We start from the raw sequence: 16,929 nt of genomic DNA on the forward strand, positions 1-16,929 counted from the left end.
TATATAAAGTCATATTTAATCTTTTTTGTAAATTAACATAAATAAATCATAAGTATAAGTACAAAAACTAATAGGATGAGTAAAAAAAACAGAAAAAGGACAATGGAGGTATAATATTAACACTGATTAATCACCCTACATCCTAAAAATTCTTTTACAAGTATATGCCCCTATTGAAGGCTCCAAGCACATCGGCGATGATGGATCGAATACTTATCATCTTTGGAGACTACAATAGATAAATACAAAGTTGACAACGAAATCATTGAATGTGTGGTATAACTTCTGTGCTTATACTTAACCACCTTCATAATTAAAAATATAAGATTACAAAGGATCCTTATATATATATATATATATATATATATATATATTTTGAAAAAACACGTTCACAATCCATGAGGTTCCAATAAAAATTTGCTCATAGAATATTGATGAAACACCCACATACAAAAAGATATTTTACGGATTTTATGTTATTGATGAAAGTGACAAGTCCTATATGAAAGTGTGCTCACAAACATAAATTGATCATTCAGCCTGTTCACCTTTATCTGGGAACACAGAATTTAAACAACAAACTTACACCTATAACCGGTGGACACCCATTATCACCACTGTATTTAGTAAAGCTCAAACTTGAAATTTTTTAAATCTCACATTCGCTTTTCACAATGATGTTAATACCGCTAAGCTATGAATCTTTTTGTTATTTTACAAATTTTATGTTATTGAAAAATTCATCAATAAATTTCCAAAATTACCTAAACATACACACAAATCTAATTCTATCTAATTTATATAATTTATATAATAGATATGAAGTTTAGTAAAACTCCAACCTATAATCGCCATATACCCATTATCACTACTATATTTAGTAAAACTCGAACTCAATTTTTTTAAATATCTCACATTTGCTTTTCACAATGAAGTTAGTACCGCTAAATTGTGTGAATCCTTTTTTTGTTTTGTTTTTGTTTTTGTCTGATTTTTGTGTTATTAAAAAATTCATCAATAAATTTTCAAAATTACCTGCACATGCACACAAATCCGATTCTATCTTATTTATATAATTTATATAATAAGTGTTCCATAACAAAATCCTAAACTCTTAAAAAATGTTTAATTTTTGAGAATTGATTTCTTCCATCTAAAGTTATCAAAAACTAAAACCATTATGTTCCAACTTGTCTTCTTGTAATAAATTATAGACTCAACACTAAAAATAGTTCATTCTGCAATCACTTGAGATTAATCAATACCCTTAATATACTATAATATACTAAATATTGTAACAAAATTAAATCATACCATTATTTTGCTGTTGTTACAATGGAAAACCTTGAAATTAACAAAGAACCCTCCTCTAACCATATCCTAATGATATTTTTTTTACAAATACAATGTTGTGTATGGCTCATATACACAAGTAAACGAGCAGATGTGGGAACGGAATGGAGTGGCATGACAACATCTGTCATATTGTAGAAGCATCAGTTTGATAGGTTGTGGTGCGGGAGAAACGCCCCGCGATAGGATACAAGGGTAATTTGTATCTTGTTAGGATTATGATTTGATAATCTTGTAATTTGAATCCGGATAGGATTTGTATCTGGATAGGTTTAGAATCTGAATATGTTTAGGATCCAGATAGGGTTAGGATCCAAATAGGTTTGTATTTGGATAAATTTAGGTTTTTACCTATAAATATTTGTAACCCTAGTCTTTTGTAAAACCATGAGGAGAGACAAGTGAATAAGAGGATTACGGCTGCTCCACTCCCGAGGATGTAGGCACATTGCCGAACCTCGTAAATCTTGTGTGTGTGTGTGTGTGTGTGTGTGTTTTTTTTTTATTGTCTCATTGCTCTCTTGATTTCCCCTGCGGATCCTCTATATTTTGGGTAACAAGTGGTATCAGAGCGAGGTTTTTCACTGGCAGGATGAACTCTGTTACAAAATTCGATGTGGAAAGGTTCAATGGAACTGGGAATTTCGGATTGTGGCAGCAGAGGGTAAAGGATTTACTACTGCAGTAGGGAATGTTGAAAGCATTGGAAGAGACAAAAGCTCAAGGTTTGGAAGACCAAGTTTGGTTGGATTTACAAACAAGAGTGGCGGCACTTATTCGGTTGTGTTTGACAGATGATGTTATGTATCACGTCATGGATCTCTCGTCTCCGGTGGAAGTCTGGAGGAAATTGGAAAGGATTGATGAAAGGATTGGTGATTCATCAAAGTTTGCTAATATTGTCCAGAGTCGTAATTCAGATTGTAGTAATGGGGATCTGCTTTCAGTTTCATCATGTAAAATCTCAGATTCATAGATTTTGGATAAGGGATGTTCGTTTCACATGACATGGAACAAGGACTGGTTTGGTTTATACAAATCAGGGGATTTTGGTTTTGTCTACATGGGCAATGATAAAGCTTGTGCTATTGTTGGAAAAGGGTAGATCAAGATTCGGATGCATAATGGTGTTGTTCGGACTTTGTGTGATGTCGATATGTTCAAGATTTAAAGAAGAATCTGATTTCTTTGGGTACTTTGCATGGAAACGGTTTTGGCTATAAAACCGAAAAGGATTGCATTGCGGTGAGTAAGGATGGTTTGATAGTGATGAAAGGAGAAAGGAGTGCAAGGAATATCTACACACTGATGGGAAATACAGTTGTAGGTGGAGTTGTTGTTGCAGTTACAAAATCAGATCAAGGCAATCACTATAGGGAAGTTCAAGCATTGCTTGGACTTGATCAATGTCTCTAATGCTAAAGAGACATGACACTCAACCTATTTGGAAGATAAGAAGCTCCCTGGTTTATATCTTCATGGGGTATATTCGCTAAGGAGGAGATTGTTGTGTAAGGCTCATATACACAAGTAAACGATAGATGTGGGAACATAGTGGAGTGGCTTGACAACACCTGTCATATTGTAGGAGCATCAGTTTGATAGGTTGGGGTGCGGGGGAAACGCCCCGCGGTAGGGTACAAGGGTAATTTGTATCTTGTTAGGATTATGATTTGATAATCTTGTAATTTGTATCCGGATAGGATTTGTATCCGGATAAGATTTGTATCCGGATAGGTTTAGGATCCAGATAGGGTTAGGATCCAAATAGGTTTGTATTTGGATAAATTTAGGTTTTTACCTATAAATATTTGTAACTCTAGTCTTTTTTTTTTTAACCGTGAGGAGAGACAAGTGAATAAGAGGATTACGGCTGCTCCACTCCTGAGGATGTAGGCATATTGCCGAACCTCGTAAATCTTGTGTGTGTGTGTTTTTTTTATTGTCTCATTGTTCTCTTGATTTCCCCTGTGGATCCTCTATTTTTTTCGTAACATACAACAAGTGCAATAAGTTGCTATGGAATTATGGGTTTCAAGCCCATATTCACATTACAACATATATCCATCAGGGCTTGAATTTAAGATATTTGAAAATTTCACATCAAGTTTTCTACAGTGAAACCAATATTACTAGCCTAAAAACTCTTTGGCTATTTATCAAAATTTTCATCAATCATTTAGAGCAGAAAAAAACACTTTATAAATATTTTTAAAATAAATATTTGAAATAAATATTTTTTTTTTATGACAGATCACCCAGTAATATTATGGGAGAAACTTGACCTCCCATGTGGAAAGAGGAAAAGTAAATTACGCATGGAACTTGAAAATATTTCAGGCCTGATAGCTCCTTCTATTCTGTGCATAACTAGTGTGAGAGGTGGAGCCCTGCCAAGTCCTGAATTCACATGGTTTCAGTAATTGCGTCCCACTGAACCAGACACTAGTTCAAAATGAATCTCTGCACGGCCTGCTACTCAACTTGTCTATTCGTCACATGGTGACAGAAAGCATTTCTTTTTTTCATATAAAAACAATTAATAATAATTAGCTTATTTGTACATCATGCATAAATATATCCAGATATTTTTAATATTGATTAAGTACCCATACTAATTTTTCTACCATTATTTAGCTTATTAATAAAATAATCTAATTAAAAACTTAACCGTGTATTACATAAATTTGAATTATCAAATAATGGTTCAAATATGTTCTTATCATAATGTAATATTTATTTAACAATTTCATGTAAGCAATATGTGTGTATATATATATAGCAAATGTCATCTTTTGCTAATTTCGATTAATAAAGCTATAGACAATACTAAACTTGTGAGCTTTTATTAATCGAATCCCAATGCTCCAATCATTTCTTGTTGAGACGGACTCGAAACGAAGATACTAATAGATGGTACCAGTCGTCACTAAAAGCCATAATCTTAGCTATTATTATTAAAAATGATTCATTTTTGAAGTCATCACCCCAAGTCATAAATACCTCCACAATTAATGATAGTTTAGATAAATGGTCACAATTGCTTAATATTTTTGTGACAAAATTCCTAATACTAAGGGTGTGTTTGGTTCATGAGATAAGAATGGAATGGAAATAAAAAAAATAATGGTAATGAAACTATATGAATATGAATGTGAATGAAAACTGTGCTTGATTTAAAAAAATATTTTATTGGAGATAGAAAAAAAGTAAAAGGGGAATGCGACAAAATGACTTTTGTACCATTGATACACATAAATCCAATTACATATAATTAATGATAAATAAAATTTTTACTTAGAATATATTTAGAATATTATTATTAAAATAATTATTATAATTAAATATTTAGATTAAATATCTCATTTTATTTATTATTAGTTTTAATTATTTTAATTAACTATTTAAATAATTGATTTTTATATAATTAAATTTCAATAAGAGAAAGTGTTGCGCCACTTTAATTATTATAATTAGTAATTTTTATTTAACTAAATATACATAGATGCAAAAAGTGCAATTTTAATAATTTTAAATTAATTAAATCTCTTTATGGCCAAAATGACATTTTACTTTTATTATTATAATTATATATAAAATAATTTTTATTTAATTTAATTATTATAGTTAATTTTTTAATTTATAAGTTTTATTTAATTAAATATTTAAAAGGGTAAAAATGTCATTTCAAACTTTGATTAAAAATAATGAAATAGTGATGAATAAAATCATTACAATAATTTTTTTTTAATGAAAATATTATTAAGATAAGGGAAAATTACTGTTTACCCCAGTGATTTAAAAACTGGACCGGACCGGCCGGTTGAACCTGTTGAACCGGGAACCGACCGATAAACCGGTCCGATTACTCACATAAAATAGTAATGAACCGGACCAGACCGGCCGGTTGAACCTGTTGAACCGGGAACCGGCCGGTAAACCGGTCCGATTACTCACATAAAATAGTAATGAACCGGGCCGGCCGGTTCAACCAGTTCAACCGGTGAACCGGTGAACCGGTTGAGCCGGACCGGCTAATTTATTAATTTAAATTATTTAATTGGTTTATTTATTTTATAATTAAAACTTAAATAAAGTTAATAAACTTATTAAATTGGTCCAAATTTCAAAAAGGCAAAAAAGTAAAAAATAAAAATAAAAAACAAAATGCCACAAGATATTAATATATTATGATTTATTATCATTAATTTATTATAATTAACTTATAATTTTATGCTAATCAATAATTAAATCATTAAAGTTAAAGTATTAAAGTATTAAACTAAACATTTCAATGGTTTGGTTTTTATTTTTTAATCATTATTGTTGTTGTATTAGGATACTTGTATACTTATATTTTATTTAATTATTTATTTTTTAATATTTGTTGTATAGTTATATCTTTGTATGTTTGTACATTAAACATTTTAATTTTATATAAAGTTGAGACTTTGTGACCTTATAAAGGTAATTTAACTTTGTCATATCTAATTTTGTATTTTATTATTATTTTTTCATTATTTTTGAAGTTATTCTTTACTTATTTTTTAATTTTTGTTAATTTTTAAGTATTTATTTATTTGAAAAAATTAATTCCGGTTGAACCGGCCGGTTCAACCGGTTCAACCGGTTGGACCGGAACCGGTTGTCTAACCGGTTCGACAACCGGTCCGGTTATTAAAACATTGGTTTACCCTTCGTGAATTTCAAATATTCTCAAACAGCCCCTCCAAGTTTGGTAAACCCCGGACAGCCCTTCCGTTATTGTTTAACTTCCCTTTTACCCCCTACCGTTCACTTCAAATGGGTCCATGTTGTAAAATCCCATTTTTGCCCTTGAAAATGGTGGGGAAAAAAGCGCCCAATCACATCATGTCCAACCTTTATGTGGGGCTTTCTACTTGGTTTCGGTTAGACAATATTTAGAAGTTGCATTACATCTTCTTGTTCTTCTCCTCATTTGGTTTGTTCGATTTCAGTTCTGCCGGTTTCGTAATTAGGTGAGAATTTCTTCGTTGCTATTACTTTGACCATTCTGCGGGAGGGAGAGAGTAACATAATTTATAAACAATACAGGTTTATTATGGAGAGTTTTTGTGGTATTGATAGATGTAAATCTGTTTCAGAAAATGAGTCAGGGTGAAGTTTATCATACTCGATAGATATAAATCGGTTTATCCAACAGAAAATGAAGTTGACTTCCAGCGGATTGGTCAAGTGCACTCCATCTTCAAATGCGCTATAGTCGATCTTGTTGTCGAGACAGACGATGTGCCATTGTCGAATCCTACTGAAAATGAGTTCATTTCATTATAAAGTTCTTCTCGTTTATGTTTATCTAGTTGTATATGTTAAATATTGTTTAACTTTGCTAGTCTATGTTTAAATATATAACATCTTTGTTTAAGAATTGTCGTCTCCCTTTAAATTTGTCTTTATCTGTTTAACTATTCATATTAACGTTTAAATATTGACCTAACGTGTAAACTCTTTAAGTCTCTGCGTAAAATATTGATCTTTTTCGTTTGAACTGAAGTGTTGGCATGTGGCAGATGACAAGTTTATGGTATCCTGTGCAGAAGAATTAATAACGGCATTAAATTTTCTAAATTTTAACATAAATATCTGAAGACCCGTTCGTCGTGATCAGTCAAGCTCGGTCCACCGTGCGTTTCCCTTTTTTTTTCTCGGATCTGAAGCGTCAACCGGCTTGTTGACTTCACACCATACATGAGAAGGAAGAACCCTTCCCCTGGACAACCCCTCCTCGTCGTCCTCCTCCTCCTCCTCTGCTTCTTGTCCAGGATATTCGCTGGAGTCAGACCAAAATTTTAAGATCAACTCTATCTTAAAGGATGTCTCATGATCCTCCTCATCTTGAGAATCAATCAGCCGTAATCACGCAACAAGTTAAACTATCTTTTCTTGGCCAAGTCGAAATTCCCGCGTAATTGCCTGAATGCGGAGGATTCTGTAGCAGTGGATGACGGGCAAGCAATTAAGCGGGCATTTCGACTTGGGCAAGAAAAGAAAGTTTTCACTTATTGCTTGATTGTGGAGGATTCTCCAAAAGAGTAAGATCATGAAACATCCTTTAAGACGGAGTTGATATTTATCACTTGAGAATTGTTCTCACCCTTTAAAAACTTTTCCTCAGTGTGCAAATATTATTTTTTGTGTTTAACTCTCAGGATCTTCGCTTAAGTCAGACCATGACACATCGATTAATAGACGTTTTTATCAATGTGTTTGCTTAACCTTTTTTAACTGTTTGTGTTCTACGTTGTGCAGGTCCAAGTTGATGCGCATATTATGCAACCGCCGTGAGCATTCGAAGGTATAGATACTTGGTGAGGAAAACCGAAATCTTAATAGACGAATGAGGGTCGACTCGCAAGTGTCCGAGGTCCGAGAAGACGTTGTAAATGTTGTAAATGGTTATTTTAAATGAAACAAACTTATCTGAGTGTGAACTTATGATATTTAATCAGAGGTCATTATAAATGTTTAAATATTTTAAATGAAACAAATTTATTTGAGTGTCAACTTGTGATATTTAAAAAGAGACATAGTGAAAACATTTTGAGAAACAAAAAACGGCATTGTAAACAAAACAAAATGTTAAACAAAATCGATTTACTCTTTAAACAGTGACAACGGTGTTTAAGCAAATACATAAAGATAAATTGTAAATAAGCTGATTTCTAAAGAGAAACAAACTTAATTGAGTGCCAACTTTTCATATTTAAACAGAGAAACTCTTATTCTTAACAGTGAACACATTTATTTAAATAGATACAGTGTAATTTTAAACAGATAAATTGTAATTTTAAACAGTTAACACTGATATTTAAACGTTGATTGTTAAATTTAAACAATGAAACTGAAAGGTAAACAATGACACTGTAAGTTAAACAATGAAACCAAATTGAAATTAACCTGCTTTACAATTGAAAACAAACAAAATTTACATTGAGAAAATTTGTCATGTTCTTCGAAAACAAAAACAATGAATTGGATTTGAACTAGTTAACATTTGAAAACAAACAAAAAACAAGGAATTTTATCAACCCGCTTGCGACGACCCCCGTTTTTCATGGACGCCGGCTGCCCTCCCCTCCTTAAGTATGCGGGAAACATACTTTAATCTCAGATAAGGGACGTCTGTTTGCGGTAGCCGTAGCTTCTCATCAGCGAGTAATTGCTCGATAAACCGCATGACATAGATGGCGCAGTCGACACTTCCTTGTTTTTATTGTGGGGTTTCCATGTCGTGAACTAGTGGGTACTTTGAGGTCGCCGACTCGCCGAACTCCATATCGACACAAATGTCGAATAGATTCTGCTGTCGAGGTATACAAGTTGAGATTAGAATACTGATTATTTACCAAACACTATTAATCAGACACAATTTATTAAAGAACTTACCATGTCCAGCGCGTCTTTATCGTACCCCGCGCTTTGACATGAAGAATAATGCCTGTATTCTTGTTTGTCATTGTCAAGGACGATGACATGGAAGTGGCCATTCATGATTATCGGGAGGATGACAATTTTAACATCATACAAGTTGCGTGCAGCATCTCCGATCATAGCCATAGTGGTTTCATGTGCGTCGTCCTGCTTTGACATAAACAGCGCCAGTGGTCGTGTGATGGAGGCGTCCTTCTTATAAGGATATGGCACTTTGCTCAGCAACTTTTGTATTATGCATATGAAAGCGTCCATCACATCGTCTGTGACCATCTCCTTATAAGAGTGTATAGTTAAGACGCGATTGGCCAACCCATTTTTTATAATACTTAAACGTTACATAGATAAATTAAGTGATAATATATAAACATTTAAACACTATCACAAAAACTTCAAACTTATCTGTCTATAGGGCAGTTGAGGAAGATCCTTATCAACTCCTGCTCGTATTTGTTAAGACGCGATTGGCCAACCCATTTTTTCTTCTTCGGAACAAAGACTTTCTGAGCATTCTCGTCTTATTTTTGATTGACCTCGATCATATCTCTCGTTGCTTGGTCGGGGTCATCATGCGGCACTGTTGTTGAGCCTTGATGGTGTTCAGCACCAGCAGCATCTTCCTTAGATGCGGGGACGACGACAACATCAACCGCAGACATATCCTTACATGTTTCTTGTTGTTATGGGATTGTGTCTGGCTTCGATGCGGTACTGTCGGCCGTTGGTTCCACCGTCCCTATGCTTTCGTTGATAACAGAGTCAACGATCTTCTCAACCGTGGCCACGGCAACATCATCAATGGGAGACACACCCTTAGCTTATTCTTGTTCTTCAGAGATTGTGTCCATCTTTGATGCAGCACTCTCGGCAGCCGGTTCCACCGGGTCAGGGATTTTGTTAACAACAGAGTAAACGATCTTCTCAACCATGGCAATGGCAACATCATCTATGATCTCCTCCACCGTCATGGCCATGTCATCAACGGCGACAGACTTAGTAACAACATCAGCCGCCGATGGTGTTGCTATTGTTTCATCATCAGCCGACGATGGAGACAGAGGCATTATTGTTCTCTTCTTTTTCGCAAGTCTCTTTGAATGTGGCCGTCTTGGAATGACCACCCCGATGATGTCGCCGTCATCAAATTTTGACGCCTTGTCCGTCCCGGGTGCTTCATTTCTTTGGAGAGACGGCACAATCGATTGTGACCGTCCTTCCAGTGCCTCAACCCGAGCGACAAGCCGAGGAAACTCGGTCATCAATATCTAGGACGCCTGCAGAAGAGTTGCAGTGACATCTTCACCTAGTGCCGTCGATGGGGCTGCCACGGTCGGAGGGGCTGCCATGGTCGGGGGGGCTACCACAATCCGGGGGACTGTCATTGTCGTGGTCAAGGGGGTTATTGCAATCAGGCGGGGTAGGAGAGGGCTTCTCCGGCGTCGAGAAATGCGTGCCCGTGGTGGGCTAGAAGTAGGAGAACGGCGTCAAGCGCGCATGGAAGAGGCTACCCTCTCATCCTGTCTTCGAGCAAGTGGTTCCGGACCAATAGCATTCATCCGTCGGTTGGCCCGAACAAATATATCTTCTTCAGCATTCGCCGGAACCAGCTCAGGAAACTAACATATGTAAACCAAACAATTTCAACAAAATCATTCAGTTTAAGCAATAAAAACTATATTTAAACAGAGTATTTATATATTTAAACATTATAGAATATATTTAAACGGAGAACAAAATTTTTAAACTTTTATGAATAAGTTTTAAACTGTAAATAATACAGTTAAACGCTAAATAATATGTTTAAACATTAAATAATATGTTCATGATTTATTACCTCTTTTCCTTTGAGCGATGACAAGCTGGTTTCTATCGTTACTTGCTTCTGGTAAGTACTTTCACCGTAGCACAACATCCTTGGGATCTTGCCGAAACAGACTTTCTTTCCGGTTCCGTTCAGCTCGTAAAACCAGATGTTAAGCGCGACCGAGCAACCCTTAATATACCCTGTGTTGGTCTTTAACCCCACGCATCTATCTTGCCTGCTCTTGGAATACAGCTTCCAACTCAGTAAATGTTGCAAACGGTGTCCTTCGGATGATCTCCCAGTGTCGAGGAATCATGTGAACTTTCAATTCAGGCAAGGTCTCCACTACCGGTGTCAAGTAGCATCGCCCATTAACTAGGTTGACCGCCATAATCACTAGCTTGTGACAATGACAACACATTCAGCAGTATTCACAATTTTTTAAGCGGGAAATGAAAATTTTTAAACGGTAACATGTCAATTTTTAAACAGAGATATCATTTGTTAAATGGAGACGTAGTTTGTTAAACAGAGACAACAATAGTTAAGTGGTGACATATTTTTTAAAACCACAACTCATATCTTAAACGGAGACCTCATTTGTAAAACTGCAACCATATCAAATGAAAGGAGAAACGTAAATTATAAATATTACACAAATCATAACAATCGAAAAACTAATTCAATCGTGTAGGCAGACGAAAATGTAAATTAAAACAAAACAAAACCCTAGCCGAGAAATCTCCGTGCAGACTAACAAAACCCCAGCCGATAAATGCCCCTGCAGGCTTCAATGTCTTCCAATAAAAACAGAACCACAAAACAAAATTGAAAAATCTTTCTTTGTAACAGAATAGTTAACATAAAACCATAATCAAAACTTCTTCAATACCTTAGATTGCGAACTGATGAAATACCGAATACTTGTGTGGGACTTCTCCTTCGAGACACCAGTGGAAAGGAAAAAGCTGAAATTACAGAGGATATTCCGGCAGAGATGAAAGAGAAAAAGTTGAAGAGGCGAGTTGATAAAAATCAAGTATACGGCTCCAGTAAAGTTATCTCTTGGGATTACCCTAACCCCACTTCTTCTCTAACCGCTGAAATGATGGCAATGCCACGACTTCCCATGCGCGGGAAATTTGGTCCATAAAATTTAAAAATCACTCCGTTAACCACCGTTTCATGCTTTGGGGGTTTGGAAGAGAATGCAATTAAAAGGAATGGGTTTTTAGGGATTCCCAAATTAAGGGGGTGTTTTTGGAAATATTGCAAACTTTGGGGGTTTTTTTTGGCAGTTACAAAAAATGATTGAAAATAGTAACCAAATTTTTTTTGCCATTGATGTTATTTAACTAATTGCCATGCTTGTTTTGCATATTTGATGGAATTTAATTAAGATCATGAAGTAATTTTAAAAAGAGAAATTGTTCATAACATCCCTTCAATTTTCTCACTTGGTCAACAAATCATTAAACAATTTCATATCTCAAAAAAGTCCTTTCTTTTTCTGACACCTAGCCTTCTGACAGCTTACTTTCCAGTACTTTTGACTGAAATGCTCCTCAACGTTTTTAAACGGAAACACAAAATAATAAACAAGAAATAAAGCTATTAAACATTAGGAACGAATATTAAATAAAAAAATGTTACATATTAAATGAAAACTTATATAGTTACATATAAACACATAATCGTAAATAAAAAATATATTTAATAAACGGGAAGTACATTTTTTAAAATAATTTGATGGCATGAGTTGTAGGGACTGAAAAATAAGTAAATTGAAAAAGGAGGGACTGCTTGGGAAATTAAATTGTGATCTTTTATTAATTTCAATTAATAAAGCTCTAGACAATACTAATCTTGTGATCTTTTATTAATGGTATAATACCCCAATTGGTCTTTCTACTTTTCTCGCTCTTCTCATTTAGTCCATATACTCACAAATGCCCCTATTTTCAAATGTAGAGGGACTAGTTGGGAGCATTTCTTCCTAAATGGGTAAATTTTCAAAAGTAGAGGGATTAGTTGGGAGCATTTCTGAGTAGAGGGACCGAAAGAAAAGAGAGAGAAATATAGGGGGACCAATTAGGGTATTATACCTTTATTAATTGAATCTAAATGCTCCAATCTTTTCTTGCAGAGACAGACTCGAAACGAAGATACAAACAAATGGGAACAGTTGTCCCTAAAAGCCATAATTTTAGCCATTATTATTAAAAATGATTCATTTTTTAAGTCATCACTCCACAGGTCATAAATACCTCCAAAATTAATAAAATAACGATAATTTAGATAAATGGTCACAATTGCTTAATACTTTTGTGACGAAATTCCTAATACTAAGGATGTGCTTGGTTCACTGGATGAGAATGTAATGGGGAATAGGAAAGAAAATGGTAATGAATGTGACAAAATTACTTTTGTACCCTTGATACACATAAATCTAATTACATATAATTTATGATAAATAAATTTTTTATTTAAAAAATTAGTATAATTAAATATTCAAATTAAATATCTCATTTTAATTATTATTAGTTTTAATTATTTTAATTAACTATTTACATAATTGATTTTTATATAATTAAATTTCAATAAGAGAAAATTTTATACACCTTAATTATTATAATTAGTAATTTTTATTTAACTAAATATACACCGATACAAAAGTATAATTTTAATAACTTTAATTTAATTAAATCTCTTTGTGGCCAAAAAAATATCATTTTTTTTTATTATTATAATTATATATATGATAAGTTTTTATTTAATTATTATAGTTAATTATTTAATTTTATAATTAAGTGTTATTTAATTAAATATTCAAAAGGATAAAAGTGTCATTTCAAACTTGGTATCTATGATAAAACTATATGATCACAATTACTTTATTTGTTTGTGACAATTTTATCAGAAAAAAATTGAAATAGTAATGAATATTGTCATCGCAATAGTTAATTTTATTATTAAAATTTTGTTGACATAAAAATGATTGAAAATAGTAGCAAAAGTTTTTTGCCATTGGTGTTATTTTACAAATCGCCATGCTTATTTTGCATACTTTGATGGAAATTAAGAATTTCATAAAGTAAATTTAAAAATTATCCACTATAAAACTAAACCAAACAGATCAAAGAAATAGAAAACAAGCAAACCTTGTGGCTAACAATGATCTGCACCTTCACATTCAAACCTAGTTAATTAAGCTATGGAGAGTATGTAAATCAAGTGAATCAAAATCATCATGACATAACACCAAGCTCCATTGGTACGTAAGTATTCACAAGAGTCACAACTTCATTATACTACTCAAAATAGATCTTCAACTACCAAATTATGGTTCTAATTACTACTTTTACAATTTTTTTTAGGCTTAAAATCTATGCATCTAGGATGAGATGATTGAAAAATAAATTGAGATATATGAACAAAATACATTAACTATATAGGTGGGATAGGTAAAAACTAGTTTAGAAGAACCACTAAATTGTAACCGAACAAATAGGTTAGAGATTTTTCTTTTGTTATTTTTAACCAGATGAGATTGAATATCGTAGCTGTCAAGCTCATCTTGGCGACATGCGTGGAAACTTCTCAAGCAAATTCTCTAGCGATTCTTCATCCTAGGGATTTAAAAGGGGGATTCATGGCTTTTATGTTTTCTTCCATCATTTTTATCTTGAATTATTTCCCTCCATTAATGGAGGGCTAATTTGTAAATATTTGGGCATAGTTGAACTCCAGGGTTTATATTCTTGACTTTGGTTGTTGGATCTTTAATGCTTTAATTCATTTCTCATTTACAATCATATCTATTTGAGTCTAATTGCGTGATTGAATGCTTGATTGCTAATGAGGCGAAAGCCCTAACTATCATACTTGATATTACTACACGACGAGAAAAAATTTCCACCTATCATAGGCATACCCTAATTTGGGGGGATAGTGGGTACACCTCTGGTTAGGGTATTGATAAGTGCTAAACTAACCATATTTTCTGTATCATTTACATTGCATTTAGCATGAAATTCTACTTGTTTAGCACCTCATTAGTAAGAAATTTCATTCTTTTGTTCACAATGACCTATATCTCTATTTTAGGAAGAGAGAAGCAAATTCAAGGGTGTTTTAAAACAAAATGAAGCAAGTTGCTTAATCAAGGCTATACCATGACTTATAACAGACATTATGGAAACTCATAACGCTCGTTTATACTTACCACTGTCGTGATCAAGCCGTGGCAACATGAACTCACTGAAAGCAACAAAGAAGCCACAATGGCCTCACAATGGGCGTTGGTGAAGTATATAACGGGCGTTGTCAAGATACATAATGCCCAAAGACTGTGCTAGGATGTGACTTGAAGCCCAAGAAACAACTTACTCACAACGGGCATCACAAATGCCTGTGGAAAGGCCATGGCGGAGCCAATTACTATAAATATGTATTCTCTAAATTCGGGGAGACTTTTTTACTGAACACCTAGGATGACCGGATTCTGGAGATCTGAGTGGCGAAAAATAGTGCTTCTTCCATATTGCAATGGATTCCGGCGGATTTCTCAAGAGTATGTGAACAAGCATCATCGGAGAAGATCGCGCGTGATATGCATCTTCAAAGATCATCATCAAAGGGTTGTGAGTAACATACGTCATCCGGACAATCTTAGGATACTCTCATCCCCAACCTTCAGAGAACTATTGGCTGCAGTTAGTCTAGGAATACATCAAAAAACTTATTTATTCTTTATTTGGTCTTGTGGTTCTCTTGTGATTTGATGCTTTGCTTGTTATGATCCATAAGAATCTAATTCGAGGGGAATTGTATGTCTAGGTATCTCGGTTATTAATTATGAATTTTGATTGATTAATATAAATTGTTCTAGTTTTCATAGTCATTGCATGTTCTTAATTGCTTAGTATTATTGATGTGGATGAGTAGCATATGCCCCAATGTTGATGACGCCCATGCTATGATAGATCTATGCATGTTGTAAGAGGTTAGGCATATCTAGGATTCAGGATTAGGGATTGATTGGTCTCTTCTCGTGGGATTCCCGCACTTAAGGCAAACATAGGAGGCTGGGGTGGAAGAGATTCCATCTTAAGTTCCTAGTGATTTAGACCTAGTCGCCGTGGCTTATTGGTGCTAGTAGGCCTTTAAATTCCCCCGGTTCGATCCTAGAACCTGATTGACACTTGACACCTAACATAATTAATAATCAAGATAACTATAGTACATACTCCCAACTCTTTCTAAGCGTAGTTAACGACGTCTCCAATTGTATTGTTTAATTGAGTTATACAAGTAAACTAAAGAAAGAGCATAATCGATTAGGCTAAGTGAAAATGAAGTAATAGGAGCCTCTTGCAGCTCCTGAGGAAATACGACCCTCGTGTTCACCCACGAGGTATTACTTGATGACCCCTGCACTTGTAGCATCACATACCATATGTGGTATTAAGTGCATATTTACATGCTTATATAATTGCATAATTGACACACCCATAATGCGTCCGTTAGGTATCTATGAGACTTTGTCTCCCACCATCCTTTCAAGTAGATTAGTGATAATTTACGTGCTCTTTACAATCATGTGGAGTGAATTTTAAAAGGAATCACATTTCTACTCTGTATTCGGATTAAGGATAATCTCTCTTTTTGAGAGAGAGTATCTACTTAAGAGATTTTTATTAGTCCACAATAAGGTATCATAGAGTGTTAATGCGATTGTGTGGATGTCTATATCAACTCTGTATTTATTCAGTTACACTTCGCCTGAGGAATCATAGTTTTGTATAATTCTGGAAACCTTTTGGTTCAAATATGATTGCATGTTTAGACAACCATTGTCCTAAACCTCATTACCTTAGAGGGATCCTATGCCTAGACATCGCTTTCTTCCTTGACTTCTCTCCTATTATTTCTCGTATTTTCTTGTTTTTATTTACTTTTGTTCACACACAGACCACTCGATCTTTCAGTCTATTTTTTAGGTTTAGAGTTATTGCTAGTATTCACTTTCTTCCATATAGACCGACACTCTGCACTTACGTACACTTTATTACGCGATCGGCACCATTAGGATTAATTGTGTTTCCTTTAATTGAGTATTTATTTGAGTTTCAATCTTGTGTCTTTGATGCTTGGTTTTCAATTAGAGGATACTAGGGTTGAGAACCTATTCTAATCATCCTTTTGATGAGTGACCATCACCATTATGATTAGATTTACCAAGGTTGAAGGGTGAGTCGAGAGGTAGCGGAACGTCCCCCTTCCCCTCAAAGTGAAGC

Source organism: Dioscorea cayenensis, chromosome 19 (genome assembly GCF_009730915.1).
Source record: "Dioscorea cayenensis subsp. rotundata cultivar TDr96_F1 chromosome 19, TDr96_F1_v2_PseudoChromosome.rev07_lg8_w22 25.fasta, whole genome shotgun sequence".
Taxonomy (NCBI): Eukaryota; Viridiplantae; Streptophyta; class Magnoliopsida; order Dioscoreales; family Dioscoreaceae; genus Dioscorea; species Dioscorea cayenensis.